Source organism: Quercus suber, unplaced genomic scaffold (genome assembly GCF_002906115.3).
Source record: "Quercus suber isolate HL8 unplaced genomic scaffold, Cork oak 2.0 scaffold_1067, whole genome shotgun sequence".
Classification (NCBI taxonomy): Eukaryota; Viridiplantae; Streptophyta; class Magnoliopsida; order Fagales; family Fagaceae; genus Quercus; species Quercus suber.
The window spans coordinates 30,942-36,864 of record NW_027070473.1 but is presented as its reverse complement, the minus strand read 5'-3'; positions in this window follow the sequence as shown (position 1 = coordinate 36,864).

The window sequence follows — 5,923 nt, the reverse complement described above, 5'->3', positions numbered from 1 at the left end:
AACAAACGAACCATTGAAAACATAAAATTAAAAAAATATAACTAATTGAGTGTGCTTAGCTTGTTAATTGTTGAAACTAAGTAGTGTAACACTGTGTAACTAAGTAGTGTTACCATCTATCATTTTCCCATAAAAAAATTTTGTTTGAAAAATTATTAACTATTACTATGTGAAACCACTGTCAATTAGAAGAAGCTTGATGAAATTTGTAATTAACTATTACTGCATGCCTTTTTTTTTTTTTGGGAATAAAATGACTGTTAATTAGAGGAAGCTTGATGAAATTTTTAATTGACAATCTAAACACAATAATTTAACAAGTGAATAATATGTTGACTTGGGATTGATTTGAATACCTAAATAGATTGACATGTCCTACTCTAACCTTTGACAATTGAAGCAGTTGTCTAAGGCCTTAAATAAAAGAAGACCTCATATGTTAAAATAAAATAATATAACTATTTTTTTTTGTGGTGAAGTGTCAATGTCTAGCTAAAAATTGAAGAGACCCATATCCGATAGAATCTTTTAAGAAAAAAACTATTTCTATTTTCCTATCAAATATCCCTTCTCGCAATCTATTTCGAAAGATAACTCTTGCAATTAGCCACCATCAAATTACATATACCTTTTCTTTTCTCTAAAGTATTTCTTGATAATAATCACTATCAAAGTACTCATTTTCTCTCTTACATCTAAATTTATTTTCCACTTGAAATCAAAGGTCACAAAAAAGATTGAGAGGATTAACTATATTATCAATTAAAAAGGAGATTTTAGCTAAATTTTAATTAGTAATTTTGCAACTAAAAAAAAAAGTGAGAGCAAGAAATTTTAGTAAAATGGAATGTTATTTAGATATTTAAATATATATTATTTAATTGATATTTAAATATAAGAGAATACATTACTTAAAATTTTTGTATTAAGTCTCCTATTTTAACTAATGAATTATTATAAAAAAAAAAAAAAATTGTGTGAGAGAGAGGCATTTTATTTTGCAGTGGATACAATAACAGTGTCCCATGGGCCAATTGTTACTTATGCCCCAATGTGATTTGGAGTAGTAACCCAACTCTACAAGTGCGATAATCTTTGCGAGTTGGTGAGCCTATGGCCCACGAATAGGAGCTTCAGACTCCAACCTTCAAGGATTGCTATTTGCTACCGTCTTCAAGGAGTGGGAAAATGAGCCATACGGACTCACCTCACCTATACACTGTGGGCTTAGGCTCTTTTATCTCTGGGCTGGTAACTATGGCCCATGGGTTTGGCTTAGTTGCTCTTCCTATTATATAAATCAAAAACTCCACGCCTATGAACCTTTTTTTTTTTTTTTTTTGAAATTATTTATTTATGGATTATGAACCTTTTTTGTCAAATGTAAAGTGCGTGTCATGGTCTTTAATCAATGTTTCCAAACCGTATGAAACATGAAACAAAAAATAATCTTTTAACCCTTTAAATGGCAAGGGTTTTGTAGATGAATTAACATTTCCTTATACATAAATTGTTTGAAAGTTTAAGGAAAAAAGAGTTTGAGTTTTAATCTTTTAATCATTAATTTTTTTTTCCTGTTATTCTATTAGTTATCGAAAACAAAGAAAATTGCAGTGTGTGATTAGGATTCGATGCAATTACCCTATTTCCCTCTCACAAAAAGCTTTTACCATTTCAGTTTTTACTTTTTTTTTTTTTTTTTTACTTTTTACTTTTTTAAAATATTTTTTATTCAATGGTTGAGATTGAAAGTTATTTTTCTTTACTCTCAATCTAAGTCATTGAGTGCAGTTACACATGAAGAGTACTGCACTTGATCTCAATCGTGTAATGTGAACGGGATTGGCATATATAGCATGCACCTGTTGCTTTTATACTAATATAAGAGACACATGTTTAAATAAGCGAAAAAAGAATAAGGATCATCAAAGGTACAAACACATTCTCTTGGGATCAAGATCCGCATATCAATATTCTCCATCTTTACTCAGACTTGATGACAGAATAAAGCAGAACCCAATTGGGCTGCGTGGATGTGCTATTGCCTGCAAATTGGCAACCAAAACAGTCCCCAACTGTGTACTTATATTATTCTTTGCTTAGAGCCTTAGGTTTTATAAATGGCACATGCTGAGTATTTATAATTTTATGAACTCTCCCATCAATTATCAATTATAAAGCAACAAAGAACATAAAATGGGGTTACTTTTAGGGGGAATTGTTCTTCTATATAGCTCAGGAATACCGTTAATGAAAATGAAATGGAGGAGCATCAACTATTCAAGAATAATAGTGTGCCTTCGAGGTCCTTGTCATAGACAAGGGGTACGGTCTATCTATCTTTACAAGTCATTTGGGATTTGAGTCAGCCTCAGCTTTCAGAGCACTAGCATTACACCCCCAATTGTTATTTTACAACCTAATTCCTTAAAAACAAGCTTCATCCTAGTTGCTAAACCCAAATTTTTTTCCTACTCCGCTAGAGTGAGGTTGCATATGTGCAACTTCACTGTTCACATGCTGTATAAAAAAAATACTATTATTTTATTAACTCCTTTTTCTTTCTCCTCTGACTCTCCGTCTCACTTCTCTGTCTCTGTCTCTTCTCCGTTTTCCACTTTTCTCTCTCTATTTCTCTATTCTTTTTTTTCCCCCCTTCCTTGGTCTCTCCCTCTCCGAATCGGTGATTGCTGGGTTCAGTGCTGGCGTTTCGGTGGTGGAGTGAATCGATGGCCGGGATCGGCGTGGCAGATTGGCTTTTGGGCTTCAGATTGCCGTGTGTCACATGGTCAAATTTTTCTTTTAAATTTTTTGCCTGTGATGGCACTAAGCCCTTAACTTAGTCTCAGCCAACACTCCACACACTCACACTGCAGCAATCACTTAAAACATAATTATTAAGGCAATTCGCACACACAGCACACACAGTATTTACAGGGCACCAACCCCAACCTTTATTACTCAATATCAAGTACAAAGGAAGCCTGGAGAGTACACACGAAATTCTCTAAGCAAAATATACACTCTCTGCCATTGACAACCCCAATAGCCTAGGATAAATATACAGAATAAACTGTCACAGCAGTTATTGCCACGTAACTGCCCCTGTCCAGGACTTGCTGCCACATGTGGTCTGACTTAGGACACCTCTGCCTGATGCTGTCTTGGTTTGCTGTACACGTTTCCAGCCCCTACACAGTAGGTCTGATCATCCAGAAAGTCAAGAACTGCTTGATAACTGCGAATAACTGCTGCTGCACACTCTGCACATGCCAGCCCATGTATCAGCACATCATCATAGGGCCTCTGCCCATGCTTCAGCAACCCAAACCAATTGTTCCATCACGTTTTAGAAGGCTTAGCCCCCTGCCCAAGGCCTTCTCATCAGCATCACAGTCCATATCACATGTCCATATGCAACACACCAAGTTACTGCCATCAGCCCATTCAGTCAAGTCCATGCATTCTGCCAGCATTAACCAGCCCAATGCCTTGCACAACATATCATAATCATAGCAGCCCAGCACTGCCTTGCATTCAAGCCACCAAGCCCACACACAAAGCAACCATCAACCCAGCCACTAATGCCATGCATCATCACGTAGGGTCAGCACCACCTGCTGCTGCTCAACATCAAAATCCGTCACTGCCCACCATGGTCCTCCTCCACCATGGCCTTGGGGCATCATATGGAGCAAGGTGCCTCCACATGCTGCCCCTTATCATGCTCTTCATTATGAATCCAGCAGGGAGATTTGGCTTGTCCCCCTCAATGAGCAGTTAGGAGCTTCACTAGATAGGCATGAGGAGCCATTGGTGTGTTGAGAAAACATTGAGCCATGTGACTGGCCTGATGTTGTCCAAGTACTCCAATTCTTCATGCCATCATCAGCAACGTGTAAAGCTCCTAACAAACCACCCTCACCAGAAGAAGCCGATGTCCTCGTTGGTAGGGTATCCTCAAATTCCGTTACCTGTTTCTCAAACTGCCACAATGTAGATGCTTTCTCCCAACTTGCTTCCGATTCAGCCGCCCCTTTCCACTTTACTAAATAGAAAGTTATCATATTTCCTCCCTTTCGATAACTTGTCACCTTCTTGTCAAGAATTTTGTCCACTTGTCTATCAAATTGAACCATGACAGTAGGCGGGGCACGCCTTGCCTCATTCCTTGTAGGCTTATCTGCATCTCCATGATAAGGCTTTAAGAAGCTTACATGGATCGTTGGGTGAATCTGCAATCTTTCTGGTAGCTTCAATTTGTAAGCTACAACACCAACTCTCTTTACAATCTCAAATGGACCATCATATTTAGGAATTAAACCTCTATGAATTGCATCACTTCTGAACTTTCTCCAAATCTGTGGAGTCAGTTTCAACAGCACCTTTTCCCCCACTTGGAACTCAAGAGGCTTCCTCCCTTTATCAGCATACTTCTTCATTCTCCTCTGTGCTTTCAACAAGCTATCTTGTGCCTCATGCATCAACTCTTACTTGTTGATAGCAAATTTGTATGCTATAGGACACCTGCCTCCTGCACGCTGTTTAGCAATCTCATGAGGTGTGAGAGGTTGCTGCCCCATGGCCAACTCGAATGGACTCATTCCAGTTGAAGAGGACTTATGCAGATTGTAGGCAAACTGCGCAAAATCCAATAAGTCAATCCAATTCTTCTGGCTGGCAGTCACATAATGCCTCAAATAATCCTCCAACACAGCATTAATTCTTTCTGTTTGTCCATCTGTTTGTGGGTGATTAGCAGTCGAAAAATTCAACTCTGAACCCATCAAACCAAACAGAATAGTCCAAAACTGACCAGTAAATCTTGAGTCTCTATCGCTTACAATATTCTCAGGTAACCCAAAGTATTTCACCACATTCTTATAGAACAAATCAGCAGCCACCTCTGTTGTACATGTACTTAGTGCAGCCATAAAAATAGCATACTTTTAGAATCGATCAACCACCACAAATACGGAACCCATCCCCTTAACTTTTGGCAAACCAGTAATGAAATCCATGGAAATTGAAACCCAAGGGCCTTCTGGTAGAGGAAGAGGCTGCAGCAAACCTGCTTCCTTTTGAGTTAATCCCTTGTCTTGTTGGCAAACTAGACAAGTCTTCACAAACAACTCAATATCCAACTCCATTTTAGGCCAATAATAAGAACGGGACAGTAATGCATACATTCTATCCTTACCAGGATGTCCTACCCATTGTGGATCATGAGTTTCCTTCAGCAACTCTCTTCGGATCTTCCCACTTGGTACAAACAATTTACCACCCTTGGCATAAAGCAACCCATCCTTAAGCCAGTAACGCCTCACAAGGCCTGCATTCACATCTTGCACCAGCTTTTGATAGGTAGCATCAAGCTTAGCACATTCTTTGATTCGATCCACAAAATCTGACTCCACTCTAGTCAAGGCAGCCACATATTCTTGTACTTGTTTGCGGCTAAGTGCATCAGCTACTTCATTGTGCTTGCCTGGTTTGTGCTCCCACACAAATCATACTCTTGCAGCAATTCCTGCCACCTAGCTTGCTTGGGTTACAGCTTCTTTTGTGTGCTAAAGAAGGTGTTCGCCACATTATCTGTTCTCACCACGAACTTTGGCCCAAGCAGATACACATGCCATGCCAACAAACAATGTATCACTGTAATCATCTCATTCTCATGAGCTGAACATTTCTGCTCTGCCTCATTCAACTTCCTACTCTTATAGGCAACAAGATGTTTCTCTTGCACCAGCACACCACCAATTGCTTTGTCCGAAGCATCTGTATGGACTTCAAAGGGCAATGCAAAATTTGGTAGACGCAGTACAGGCTCACTCGATATAGCAACCTTCAGCTTCTCAAAAGCTTCTTGACATGCATCTGTCCACACCCATTTTCTGTCCTTTTTCAGCAAATCTGTGAG